The following is a 15,578-nucleotide window of genomic DNA, read 5'->3' on the forward strand; positions in this document are numbered from 1 at the left end:
GAAGATCGCATCCGAGAGAGAGCTCGTATGTATTTTTCGTACAAGTGCTTGTATTTGCTGAGAAAAAAGTGCTTGCGTACTGCTGGAGCTGCGTATGGCTCAAAGCGCATAGTTCTTACTACACGGTAGTGCTGCTTTGCGCTATTAACAAAATATTAATGTAAACTCACGTGCTTTTCCTGGAGTACTCTCGATTCTCATTTGTTTGTAATTAGTTTGTTTACTTTTTCTGCGTATTCAAATAGTGGTAAGTTTAAAGACATCCTGCCATCGTATTGAAATATTGTTACATGACTTGATGCGGGTATCATCGTAAATATAATGATTTATCAACACCGAGCTATAGTGTCATATCGCAAGCCAAAAAACGTGAATGTTGATAGTAGGAAACACAAAGAGGTAGACGAAGATTCTCTTGAAAAGAAATGCGTAGCTAGAATTTAGAAGTGCAGAAGAAAGCAAAAAACGAGCTCCTAGTCTTGTAAAAACGCCGCAGAAATCTAACACTGTGAGGACAAAAGGATAAGAAATCCAGAAGCCAGGATTATATATTGAAACAGATTCAATGGGATAGTAATCCACGGTCTACCAAGAAGTGACGAGCTAATAACCAAAGATGTACTCCTTGCCAATGTAGTGAAAATAACATTTCACTGCGATGGTCCTATCAAATTACAGGACATTTAGGGCGTCAATCGCATACCATGAAGGCCTAGAAGTCGTCATGCTCAAGTTCTTCAGCAGTTGAGAAGTAATGGTATTTGTGAAGAGATTCAACAAAGAAACTAAAATTAATAACAAATTTAATATTAGTTAAAATAGCATTTCTAATAAAATGCATGTACATGAAAACCTACCTCCTTACTATAACATTTATTGATCTTTATAGACACGTGTGTAAGATAAAAGTGCTAATGTGTCCCGTCGACAAGTTACGCCTGAAGGAACATTGATGTATAAATAATAAAATTTAAATTGAAAAAATGATGAAAAGAAATGAAATAAAAGTTTGTGCTTATAGCATTAGATATATTTAATTATTCGTATATTCAAAACTATACCCGGTTATGTCTGAACACAGATCGAATTTGCTTAATACAATAATCGCAGAGCATATTTAGAGAACTCATTGTAATACAATATTAGCTCTAAATTACGAAATACTGTATGATTACATTCGAATCAGTTAGAATACTGTCAAAAATCACACTATTACTAGTCATTAGTCAGCATTAAGTGCATCCTTTTTTTTGACATGGTGCATGATTAAGTTAAACAATGAATGAAAAGAGGAAGGGTCCAAGTGAAGCTGTAATAAGCTTAACCCCTTATATCAGAGCATATCTAATTATGGGCGAACGTAAAATTGCAAGCAATACAAAACTAATTTCTTCATCTGCCTCAAATTAGTTGATGACAGATTTCATGTACCTATTAGCACTTTGGTATAGATATTTTGCCCTTTTGGACGTTATCCTGGCCCCATGGTTGAAATAGCTTCGCAAAAAAGTAAAGATCTCTTCGATAAGGCCCACGGCTGAACTACGCCGGAGGCAAATATTCCAGGACACTTGAACTCTTTTAGAGCCAATTCATTCCGCGATTTAAAGGAAAATTAACTCCGCAAATTAGTACACGGAGGAATATCGTGCTCAGTTCTACGACCCATTACATAAGATTTAAATATTCAGGCTACAAGCTTTCTCTTTCAAATTGTTTTCAACCTTAAAAGCGTTTCGTGAAATGTAAAATTGACGTAATTTTCATCGTATATTAAGAAGTGACTGCCACCCATTTGGAATTTGTATTTATTACAGTAATGTCTCTTGCCTCCGCCACTATCAGCGCTCTCAATTATCCGCGCAACTAAGCCTATTTAGTCACTTTCAGTTTGTTTTATTTCATCGTTTTTACAGCAAAAAATAATTTCACTGATTTTTTTGTTTCGCTGACTTTTGTAAATTAAACATAAACCTATATCCGGTATGCTTCTCTTTTCTTCGGACGAAAAAAATATAAACTTCAACCATCATTTAAGGAAAATAAAAATTATTTTCAACTTTCAATAGCGCAGAAGTGTCTTCTTTGATAGCGTCATGGTTTATCTACCGAAACTTCCAGGCCAACTCTGTCCGAGCTAATTGGAATGCTTTTTGTTCATTAAATAATCAAGAGGCTATCAAATTAAGAACGTGTGCAATGCATGTAATAGTATTTTACGTGAAATTATCGTTTTCAAGACTATACACTTGCTTCTATCATGGCTGATGTCTACGAAAGTTAATAACTAATTCACGTTCATTTTGTGATTGACGCACGCAAGGAAACGTTCAAAATGTAGATTTGAAAGCCCTCGATTCCGTCTCTTCCGCTTTAACGATTTTAAGAGTCATCACGAGATACCTTATCAGGGATTCACCTGGAGTTCAAATAATACTATTCTCACAGACGGTCACTGCAGAATAATTGATGGCTATCAAATAATGTTCGGCTCTCGGTAATAGCGGTTGGCTGAGGAAGCTATGTAATTCTGGGGTTTCACAATACGTCCTCTCCAGCTGATTACAAGAATAGCTTTCTAAGGATCATGAGGTAATCGTTTCTGATCTGAAATTAGACTAAAATAAAGGACTACATTATAGATGAACTACACGAAACGTGGTTGAAAGTCAGGATCCAAAACGATGCCTGTGCGTAGTAAAATCCGTGAGAAAGTAAATTACTAATATCAATTCAAATATTTTTCTCAAGTCAACACACGTGAATGTAGGAACCTAGGGCAACGAGCATTTAACTTTTACAATATGCCAAGTCGTCCTGACATGGGAGAGAACAGCTGCGAAAAGGCGCATCCTCTAGTTCGGAATGGAGCCTTAGCGCATTGGGTCATTCCCCGTAGTTGGAAGCTGGAACACGTGTCCTCTAAGCTTGCATTTGTATCAAATTTTCAGCCGTCGAGATGACTGACTACTCGTGGGCAGAGAGGGGACGAGCCGGAGCTTTATGAAGATATTTTCCCATGCTCGCATAACACGGAGGAGGGTGAGTGGGAGGAAGGGTGGAGGCTCACGAGAGTGTGGGGTGTGGAAAAAAGCGAGGGTTCCCGGGAGACACTCCCACCCTCTCACGCACACTGCTCTTCGGGTTGGAGAGAGGAAGAGAGGAGAGATATCTCTTCGGGTGGGTGGTCAGATGGGGACGAGGAGACGGAATATGAGGAACTGCCGGAGGGGAAGGGGAAGCAGAGGGGGGCCCGCAGAGAAAGAGGGGCAGCCGTAATGTAGGTGGGGTCGTCGGGACGAGGTCGTGGGAGTCAGCGAGGACCGTTAGACGGGGAGGTCGGAGAGGGCTGTCTGGCGAGGGGAAAGAGGGAGGTCGTCGAAGGAGGGGTTTTGGTAGGGTCAAGGACGGGGCATTTGTCATCAGCGGCGCAAGGGGTCAGACGCCGCCCCTGCACGTGTGAAGCATCCGACGTCGGGTCGCCTTCGTCACCGGAGATAGCGAGGCAGAATACGCGTCCCTCTACCTCTTCCTCTCCCCAGTCCCCTTTCACCCCCGGTCCGCCGTACGTGACTTGCATGGCTCAATCAAACCCTCCCCTCACCTCAAGGAGAAGACGCCGGCACGGAGGGAAAGGGGTGCGCGGAGGGGGGGAAGAGGGGTGAGATCGAGGAGGGTATGTCTTCGGGCCAAAGATATAGCAATCAATATCCCCTTTAAAAAAACTCGAAGGGAAGATGGAGGAAGGATGAGAAGGGAAGTGAAAAAGAGGGAGCGGAATGAATCGGACGGAAAAGTAAGGATGGGGGGACGAGGGAGCGATGCGGCTAAGCCAGGGCGATACGGCCGATCAAATGAGTTGCTTTTGTGCGGCGCGGGCTCTCTCTCTCTCTCTCTCCTCCTCCGACCGAAATGGCAGGGGCGAAATTGTGTTAGGAGGTTTGCAACGCGGAGTAATGCGCCGCGAAAGGCGGACGTGCTTCGGATTCTCGCTGCGCGCGTTCCGTGATGCACGGTCCGAAGCCCACCGGTCTCCAAAGAGAAATCACAAGGGATTCCGGGTTTTGTGTTTTCCAAATTCGAGAAAAAAGAAGTGCTTCGACTTTCTGTGTGCAAGTATGTGTCCTCTATTCTATTCCGTCGTTTTTTTCCCCCCGGAGAGCTATGTAAAGGGCAGCGGCAAGATTGTTGCTCACTTTTTCCCATTTTGAAAGCTTCCCGGCGTCACATGGAGTATAACATTAGCGCGTTGTGTAAGTGTGTGTAAATTTGTGCACACGGCTCAATTTCTACATACACGCGCTTATATCAACTTAGAACTACATAGTAATATGCATACCGGAAACATAAATACCGTGACTTCAATGAAAAAAATGGTCATTAACCTTTTTGATGGTAAAATATTGGTGATCTATTTAAATTTCATGTTATATTGTTAACTTAATAAGCAATGTACATGTGGTACAAGCTTCATTGATTTAACTCCGTGGGGGATCGAGATGGTGCGGGGGCTAACGTACTGGCTTCCCACCCTGAGGGCGCGGGTTCAAATCCCGGCGGTGTTGAATATTTTTCAGAGGTATCTCGATCCCTAACTTGAGGTGCTTTGTGGAGGGTACTTTGAGTGAGTACGTCGTCCGTCGGATGGGACGTTAAGCCGCGGACCCCTTGGCGCCTTTCGTAAAGAGTAGGCTAATGCCGACGCCGGGTTTCTCTCCACCCTTCATCCTTTCCTGTCCTTCCCCTATGGCGCAAATGACCTTAGCTGTCGGTCGCCTCCCCTCAAAACTACTACTTTAACTCCGTAATTGCGTCGGCGGCAGCCGTTGGAACGTTCAGTATGCTTACGCTATGCTCCGGATGGCACAAAACGCGCTCCGCGATGGGTTTCCTTCGCACAGAGAACAGGAAAGGTCACATGGAGCTATTTTTGGACAATAGGGTGGATGAGAAACTCAGTTCAGATGGATATTCACGGGAAAATCGCGATTTTGCGGTGGAGCCCAAAGGACGCAAACGTATTCGGCGCAATGTTTCTGTTTCCAGTGTGTTTGGTGTTTGGGTGAGTGGCACCAAATGCACAAATTCAATATGTCTGATATTGCTCTCAACGTCATCCGACGGTCTTCCCTCACAATGGCAGCCGTGGTGATGGTGTTTACTTCCGAAAAAGTAGTGATTGGAGTTTCTGGTCCACCTTCCTTTGAACTTTATTGTTTCGCCTCCTTAAATATTTGACCTCATATGATTTGATTTATTTTTTCCTTTCTTTGAATACTTTGAATAATCTTTCATCTATGCTGCAAGAAAGACCAAAACTTCTCCAAAAGCCTTCTGTAGTATCGCATAGGCCTCGGCTGATGATTTGTTCAGGCAGAAGCAAAATTTCTATGCAGCGTAGTGGCTTACATTCATCATTGCCATAGGCGAACTGAACGATAAAAATTACCGCGGTTTCTGATAACGCTATATTTAAATCAAATCAATGAAAAATATTCCGCATTTGATTAACAATATGACCTAATATTGAATTTGTATCAAGCATTTAATTAATAATATATTTTAATGATAAACTTCTATTTATACCGAAGAATAGAAAAAAAAATCATGTTTTATATCTATTGAACACTCCTGGTAATAATAAATGTACACAGGAGGTTTGGGTAGGTGATGGTAGAGTTCACCCAGTACTAGGCCCGACGGCGTGTGAAATTCACACATCAGGGTAGGGGGGCCAGTTCCTTCCCCGGTGCCAGTTATGGTTTCCCAGGAAGATCTGGTACCCGAAAAATTACATAGCTTGGGCGGAGCTGCAGGTGCCCTGAGTGCCTTGCCCAGGAATCGAACCCCGGACCCTCCGGTCAGCAGTCCAACACTCTACCCCCTGGACTACCGCGGCCCATATATATATTTATATAAATAAATATCTATATATATATATATATATATTTATTTATTTATTTATGCATTCATTTATTTATTTTTATATTTATACCTGCAAAAAATCGATACCTTTTTATATAATTTTAAAGGAAATGTCCCCGCTCGCTGACATGGCCACTTAGTTCCAAGAGCCCGTATGTTCGGGTCTCAAAGAAAACCCTATTATCAAAACGGAACTATAACTCTTCCGGAAAGCATAATTTATGTCTAATCATTCACGGATCAAGCAGCACCATGAGCCTTCGGTCGAGAGATCCGGAGGCACCTCCCTTTCCGTTATACAAATCTCGATCGACTGACCTATTCAGGCGTCGTCCCACCTATATATCCACCCAAAACCCCGAATCCGAGGCCGAGCGGGCATAGGGAGGTAGGACGGTCCGAGAAGGACGGTCGGCCGGATTTAGTTCGGAAGGGACATACCTCCAGGTCACGTTCCGTGACAATTCCTTTATTAGTTTTACATACAAAGTTATTACAATTTGGTTGGAAAACACTGCTCCCCGGCCACGGGAGAAGCTATGAACAACAGCCATATTATCCACATAAACATTAATAGCCGTGTCTGGCTCCGCTACACTTACGGCGTGGTGCGCCGCCATAATGGCGGCCAATGCCTCGGCTTCCACTATCGGGGTTTCTTGCTCGAGGGCCCAAATCTCCGTGGATCTCAACATAGGTATGGTCCAAGCCACCTGCCACGGGGTGGCATCACTATATACTATACATCGAGAATATATCTGTAATTTATAAATTCCCGTGGTTGGTGCCAGATTCCTTCATCCCATAGACGGGACAACCACGTGGTGATGATGCCTTCGGTCGTCGGTCGATGAAATAGAGGAGTTCTGTCTTTATTTATTCACAGAGCGTCAAAGTTCAGCGCTCACTCCTATTAATGAAAACTTATTCCACCCTCCATATTTTGCGGCTATGTCAACACTCGTTAAACTTAAAGCGGGAAACTGCAGTGATTTATGCAAAATAAATTTTGTTTTCTTTTCCCGAGAATCGTTAGAGAATGCAGGGTGAATGATGTAATAAATAATGAGATAGCGTGCCATCGACTGCGTCTCAAGAAAAATAGGAGGGCCGTGAGAGGTAATCCTAACACAGTCACGGACTCGGAGTTAGAAACAAGAAAGGCAGAAAAGATCTAAAGAGGGGCTCCCCTTTCCTTCTTCCCAAAACCATTATCGTGGATCCCCTAAGGAATTAATTGGGGCTAAGAGTTCAGCAATAATCAACCTCATTTGAATAAGTGTTTAATAGCGGGTGGTTAAAGAAAAATACTCACGTACGGGCAGCATGTCTACGGCATGGGATTGGTCCGTAGGGGTAGCAGGGTGTGAGCGTGGATTGAGACGGCACCTTTGCTCACAAAAAGAAATGGCCAAAATGAGCCCCGATGAGGGGCTCCGTGAACATCGGAGAGAAAGTCGGGGAGACTTCGTGTTCCTGCTGTTTTGTGTGCTTGTGTGTGTGCGTGCGTGCGCGCGCGTGTAAAAATGGATGTGGAAGGTAAACGACCTAGAGGAAGGCCAAGATTGAGACGAAAGGAAGTGGTTAGGAGGGGAGTTTGGAAGAGGAAAATGAGAAGGGGGGGGACGAATGAGGGGTGGAAGAAAGAATGAAATGTGGCGGTGCGAGGGGAGTGGGGGGGAGGGGGTGAATGAGCCGAATGCATGATGGGTAGGTGGGTGGGGAAGGAATGAAATTGGGCTCTCTTTAGTAAGCTCTTGGACCACATCCGATTGCAGTATATTCGGCGGCAAAAAGGGAGCCGAGGTCATTGTTTGAAACGGATCCTACCCTTTATTTTTTTATTGTCATTGGCCCGAGGAACGAGGCAAACACTTCCTGAGAAGTATCTTGTTGTTTAGCCAAATGGGTTGGCCAAAGGCTACTGACGACAATCCTGGAACTTAATGGCGTTGCAGGTGAACCTAATCTGAACTCGCTTCCAAATTAATGCACGTTTATGCTCCATTCGAAAATTGTTTGAATTGCTATGCAGTCATTCCAGGCTAAGTATGATCTGTATCCAGAAAATAACAACCAAGATGTAATATCGACCCAAGTATTGATATTCGCCGGCACTTCAAGCTAGCCTTTAGCTCTCAAATAGAAAATTACAGAACTGCAATGGAAAAGATGGAAATAAGCTTTAATAATTCATTGAATCAAATAAATGCGATATCCAGCTTATATTAATCCTATTACGCATTCAAAAAATTATCATTCGATTTCTTATATGCCTATTTATAGCGGAAGTAAATTTCTTTCCGCAATGATTTTCACAGCCTACATTGTATATATAAATGACTGTTTCCAGGTGCTTATACAGTGAAATACGTTTCCCTGGGTTTTAACTAAGATGGGTTTCCACCCTATGACCTTCGAGTTGGCCTCCGGCGAGGTCATTGTAGACCTCACTCACTGGATGTCATAAAACTACTTGATTTTTCGAAATTAACGTAAAATGAGTTTTCCCGTGCACTAAATTAAATTCATAATGCATATAGCATTTCCGCATGAATTCCCCGCTCGTTGTTTCCAACAGGCAACAATAGTTGTCCTACCCGTATGAACCTGGTTTCTAATAAAACAATAAAAAACACAACTTTAATTCATTTTTATCCGGGACCTTGGAAAAGTCTTTAAGAGTGAAATTACCAAACTAACAGCATTTTTCCTCCCTTTAAGCAGCGTTGCATCTTTACGATGAAATATATTAATGTTATTCATATCCGAGGTCGGACATAAAGATCGCGGTGAACAAAATTGGAAAGTGGAAATCTACATTAATAACGTACAAGATACTCTTTTGGCTCGAGTGAAATTGTGTCTAATTTGAGAAAGCGCAGCCATTACTCACCTTTAAATAAAGCTTTCCGCCCCCTCTTATTCCTGAGTGGATGCATTGGAAACCGCCACCTTTGATGCATCATTTCCTTACTACCACCATTAAAGTGAGACACCATTCTACTTACAGATGGAATAAAAAAAATACTTCTCATAATGAGATCAAGTTCTCGTTTCCCATTGGAGCTACAAGCAGAAAAAAAAATCCCTTTAACACCTGGAGATAATCTGTCAGTCATGACCAATGATTTATAGATTGGCGAAAAAAATGAGCAATGTGATATACATTTAAGTAACACCGAGAAAAAGCACTCCTCCCGGTCTCTCCAAGATTACCGTCTGCCAATTACAAATTCCATTGTCTTACACAATGAGCATGCAATGTGAGAAAACAGTAAGGAGCGGTCATTTACAAATTGGGCCTCTTTGACACTCCTGATGGCTTTCGGCACGCACTCGATTCATTACGAGGGAAAGTTATTAGCTCCAGTTTGACCATTTTTGGCAGCGCCGAAATTTTTCGAGCAGGTGCGGTATTTTCTTTGGGTTAGTGGTGACGGCCCGCGTTTAAGTGAGCGGAAGAGATGGAGGCACTTCAATGAAAATTAACTACCGTGAGGTTAGTTCATTTTCATTGTTGAAAATGTGATTACTTGCGATAAATCTGAGAGAAACGCATGTTAAAACTCCGAGAAAAACAATATAAAAACAGCGTATACGCATGGTCTAATAAGTTTCTATAACCTTTGTTATTATTATGACGTATTGTTCAACGACTTTCTTGAACAGAGAGTGAATATGCTAGTCTAATGACTTAATTCGGCTTACAGTGCTACATCTGAGAGAGGAGTGCGCTGAGGTATTTAATTTGAAATAAATTTCAAATTCAAGAAGCGAACTCCTGAGGTGTAAATATTACAAAATTTCTGAGCGGAAATACTTCACCTTGCAAGGAATTAGGTTGATATTTTTTTCTTTCACAGATTGGACCAAATTAATGTGATCGCCTTTCTAGGCAGAACCAAAAGGGTTCCAATGGCCCTTTGTTTTAAGCCATGCATGTATTTATAAGTAATTAACAGTTGGCGTAAATGCTACTAAACGCTACCATGAATTCAATCTATGAGCCACGGTAGAATAATTCACAAAAAAAAAATCAACAAAACAAAATATTTTGTCCAATTGCTCTTAACGAATAATAGCTATCACAGAAAATACCAGAAGAAAATAAAAATAATAATAATAGGAAAATATTTTAAATGGGTTATTTCAAGTATTAATTTAACCTGGTTAAGATGTATTTTTAATTTATCACATGAAATATCAGGTTGCTCATAGAATCACTAAGAACATTTTTATTTTGGTTTGTTGCTATTAATTAATATTATAATTGAAATTGTCATTCCATCCACGGATACAATGATTATTAACTCTGCTCGTAGAGAAGGGACAATTAGTGCTATACCCCGTTATTTATTTCAATAATATTTGGCAATAAAACAATAAACTTTTCCTGTCTAGTTAGAAGATGCATTGATAATGAATTCATAGTAGGTGACGTAATTTAAAGGGCGCATAGCAATAACAGGTTAGATCATTATTAGGAGTATTTTGGGATGAGATTGGTTTTTTTTGTCTTTACGCATTTCATTAGCGGGGTTAATTAAATTGAATAGAAACAACTGTAAATTATTGCCATAGATGTCCGCTTTTCCCTCATGGAATTGAAGCACGTAACAGTGGAATCAATAAAAATATCCACTTACCATGTCTTGCAAAGTGTACACGTAGGTCACACAAATGTTTTATAACATTAAATCGACTTTTTTTGATAACTTACAATGGTGTCTCACTCATTGACTATCTTTGATAACCATTATTTTCCACTTCCAAATATTTCTCTACTGCAGGGTTAAGGTAAATATAGCTGCTGAAAAAAATGAGAGTGATATAAATTAAGAAATAAACGAAAGATAGTGGAAATAGAAAAAGAGATAAAGGGAGAAAATGCAAACTTCGTGAGATCATTGGAAGATTAATATGTGGGAAAGGTTCAGGAAATATACGGAATTCCGAAATGGTGTTTTTAATCTTGATAATTTTTAACATTCTGAGCTACGTCTACGCATGGTCATGAAATGTGTTAGCTAAAGATTCGGCTCAACAGTAGGTACATAAAAGCATTAGCGTGGTTCAATATGAAAAACATGAGTTGCTTGATCCATATCATTTCCCATTTTCCTCCCACGTGCTGATCATGAGCTCGGCTCTGTTGTCGGTCCACACACGGCCCCCCGTAACAAAACTCCCGGAACAACCACAAAATGAAGGTTTACGTGGCGCCCTACCGCACATTCGGTGTATATGTCGCTGAAATAAAAATAAAAGTTTCGCTTCATGAAATGCTTACGCAAAAAAATGTTTATTCTTGCCAGGTACATTTCACCATTTCGGTGAATTCAGTGGGGGGCAACGCAAAATTTTTGGTGTAGCAGAAAGTATAATAAAACCAATTGGATTGCTAATTAAGTTGACATGATCCATGCGAGTGACTCAAGTGATTATACATTTAAAATATAATTGTAAGAAATACCAATATCTATCGTTACGGCATTGGTGATTTTGTGTTGGATTTTAGGATGTGGTAAAATAAGGCAGCCGATTTGAGTAAGAAATAGGAAATGTGAAACGCAACATATATTTAGGCTTTTACACAAATTGTACATACATTGAATGACTGAGGTTATAATGAACTAGCGAATTCTTATATAATATTTTGTGATTTTGTGAAGGCAAATAATTACACCGGTAAAGATACAAGAAACTTTTGTGTTTACTAGGGGACTAGGGCCCAAAACACATGGAGATTATCGAAAAATCTATTTATATGGGTTGATATACCTATGCGGGGCTATAAAAACGCTTGATGGAACGGATAAACAGTATTACCTATTCCTCTCAATGCGATCAGTATTCATTCCTGAAAGTTTATTTTTTGAAAGAAATTTACTAAATGTCGAAATTTTGGTGGAAAAACAATCAAAGCAGTAGTTTGAATGAAGATCAGAAACATTCTCTTAGTTGAAGAGAACAACTTTATTTCGTTTTTGGTTGACTATCAATAAGCAACTCAGCTGTTATCTGAAGTAGCTCAAATAGTATATTAGCGCTGCCCATAAACATTGTGGGCAATTACAAAGCTTGTCTGGCTCACTAAGGATTACTTTTTTGGAAAAAAGGTCTTAGGAAACCATATAACTCGGGGTTCTACTAACAACAATGGCCATAGATGTTTCACCAACTAATGATACCAAGTGAAATAAGTTAAAAAAGTATCAGCTTAAAATGAATGAGTGAGAAGGCTCGTTTAGGATAGTTAAAAGTGCTGCCAAAACCATGTATCACAATACATCACCCATCAAAGCATCATAGATAGGTCATTTATGACAAAAGAATAATATATGTGAGATAGAAAACATTAATGCGTAATAGTCCCGATTCCCGATAGTCACGATTTATGTTTTTCGATGCAATGGATTAAATCTCCGTTCATTATCCAAAAGAAAAATGGAAAAGGTATCGCAGGAAAGTAAGATTCCATTGGAATCGAGCCAAATCAGAAGTAGGTCAGAGCGCTAGCCACCTATTCTATTCCCAGTATTTCGATTTACCTAGAAAATTAGTGCCTACCAGCAGGACGTGACTGAACTGCTCTGGAGAGCCGCAGGTCGCGTTCTTTTGAGCATTCACCGCGGTTAGAGGAAGTTAGTTAATCAGTGAAAAAGGTTCACATGGATATCAATATTTAGACTTTTGACCACATCTTGGACGAACTACTACTCCAAACCTCGTTACAGTTCCATTTATTTATATAATCAGGTAGGGGTCAGTTATTGACTTAATTTTTCATGATGACTGTTACACAATTAGCGTCGTTGTTGCGAACATATGATGGTTAAAATAACTTCTGCAGTAAGGAATCATAACTATACGGACCCTTAGTACGAAGGAAATGCAAATTCATAGAGAAATAAACCGATCCTTTTGTCCCAAAGGGGCGGGAATTAATTTCGAACATTTTTTTATGGTTGGAAAATGAAAAGTAGATTGGACGAATCTATATGGAGATAGAAATTGAAAAAAAGTACACCGGGAAAGGAGAACCAAGGACAAGGAAGGCCCACGGAAAAAAACACGCGCCCGGCCTCTCCACGATCCTCAAGAGCGCGCGGCATGATTTAATCTCCACCTCCCTCTCCCCCACCTCCACGCATCATCCTCCCCACCCACCCGCCTTTCTCCCCCCTGCCCGATCCTCCCACTTCATCACCCGCACGCACACACACTCACGGCAGCTCGCATTTTTTCCGAAGGAAAACCCACTCCATCTCCTCTCGCGCGGCAGGTGATTTAATTCCTGCTCATTTCGCCCGGCCCGCCACCGAGAAGGGGCGAGCAGTAGGTACACCCCCTCTCCACACACACAGACCTCCCGACCACCCCCTCCAATCATCGGGGCTCACTCTCCTCCCAATCAGCTGTCCACTACCCCTTCCACGTTCCCCCTTCCATGCACCTCAGACATACATGCCGCCCTCCCCCGCCCTTCCTCCCATCTCCTCATTGATAAGCAGCCACCGCGTGTTTTTTCTAACCTATCCACCACCGCCTCCACTTACCCACCACCTATGCGCGAGATCTTCCCTCCCCGGGGAGACCGACACCATCGCCACCCGTCCACCTTCCTCCTTTTCCCATCGCCAGACTCCTTCCTCCCGATAAACCTCGCGCTCCGACAGCCAGCACACACACATACCCACACACACAAAACCCCTCGACCCCGCTCCCACAGAACCTACCTCCCCTCATACCCCGTTTCTTTTTTGTCCCGCGTGGACTCGAGACCAATCTACATCAAAGTACCCCCGCGGCAATCCACACGCACCCTGGGCAATTCCGAAGGAGTTGGTAGTCATAAGAAGTAAAAGGAGCCGGTGAGAGTTGTAGTTATAATGGGGATGATGGCGGTTAAAGAGGAAAGGAGAGAGAGAGTGGAGAATAAGTTTAGGACACGAGGTGGTGGGGTGGGAGAGAATGAAGACAGGTGAGTAGAGAGGCGGGGGCGGGGAGATGTAAGTGGGATGATTCGAAGGGAGGGGGTGGAGGAGAAGTAAACCGGTCCCCATAATTCATTCATACCGGTCCCCTCTCGTGAGTATTGTTTCTGGAGGCGGGAAGGATGGGCGTCTCTCCCTATCAAGAGAGAAAGAGAGGAACAGTGAGACGTGGCCACCGCATGCGAGTCGGATGCGGCGAGGGAGCGGTCGGGGGAGAGACAAGGCGTCTCGACCGCCTCCTCCCTCTTCAGCGAGCGCCGCCCGCCTCGACCGACACCTCTTCCTCCCGAGGAACGGGCGACGGACGGGAATAATACAGCCATCACGGACGGAACTTAGCCGAACAGTCCGACCGCCCTCTTCCACCGTGGCGGCCGGACCTCGAGTGCTATCGGGAGAACTTACCGGCCCCCCACTCTGCCCTCTCAGCGGCTATTGCCTGCGCGGATAATTGCCTAATTGCAACGAGATTCATATAATAATGAACATAACTTATTTTTGCTTATTTTGCTTACTTATATTTGCGAGCAGAAAGTGTAAAATCTACTAGGAATAGCTTCACAGGTCGGTTTATGTCTATTTTGATGAGGAGGAAGTCTGTCATCAATCGTCCGTCGTGGAAAACCTTTCGTAGGGGAAATAAACACGTTACACGTTGAAACCGCGAGGGAGGAGGGAAATTCGGCGAGACGGAAACGTTTAGTTGCCAGGGTCTCCGTCGGGGGAGGGTGGGAAAAGCCCTTAGCGCCTCCGAGAATGGGTCAGGTGGTGCCTCTCTCGGGATGAAAATAAGTCGAGGGAAATAGTTTCCCTATCGAGGTTGCGGGGTCTGAATGGAGGGGATGACGAAGAAGGCGGGGAAATATGTCGGGAGGACCAAGGGTCGGGGGACGGGTGGGAAGGGGGGGGATGGAGGGAGTTTTTTTGGAGTGAGGCAGGTACCGTGTAATGTCAGGATTGGGATGTGACGATGGGGGAGGGGGAGGAGTTGAATCAGAGGGGGCACAGGATGGGGTGTGGGTTGAGCGGGTGATGGGAGTGGAGTGTGTGGTGAAAATACCATTTCCCCCGACAGAAAGGTGGTGAGAGGGTAATATCACCCTTCGGATTTTTTGTGACTCCCCGTCGTCGTAAATGGCAGTCTACTTTTGAGAGATAGCGAAGAAACGCGCCCGCGTGTGTGTGTGTGTGTGCCCGCGCGGGCGTGTGGGAGTTGAAAGCTCATTTGAAAGAGCGGGTGAGAGAGGAGAATTTACTGTCGCGCAGCTTCCAATTTCCTCTCCTAGCTGTGAGGAGACTCAGGCGAGTTAAAAAAAAGAGAAGGTAAAAAGGAAATAATAAAATAAAAATATAAGCCAGCTCGTTTCTTATGCAAAGTTTCGAGCTAAGGGCGGACGGCCAATACGCTCTTCCTATGTGTGTGTATATACATATATACATATTTTTTTTGCTCTTTTCGAATATCCGCGTCCGTTTTTAAATATCATCTCCCTCTTTCCGGAGCCCGCATTTCCCATCCTCCTCCTGTATTCACTCAGGTTGGCCGGGGAAAAATAACCAGAGTTTCTGAGTTTCGTACGCAAATAGCTAGTTGTCGAGGGAAAATTAGTTCGCCTCGTAATATATTAGCATCGCATTCCGTGTCTTCCATTC

This window comes from Hetaerina americana, unplaced genomic scaffold (genome assembly GCF_022747635.1).
Source record: "Hetaerina americana unplaced genomic scaffold, ioHetAmer1.1.p SCAF_1, whole genome shotgun sequence".
Classification (NCBI taxonomy): domain Eukaryota; kingdom Metazoa; phylum Arthropoda; class Insecta; order Odonata; family Calopterygidae; genus Hetaerina; species Hetaerina americana.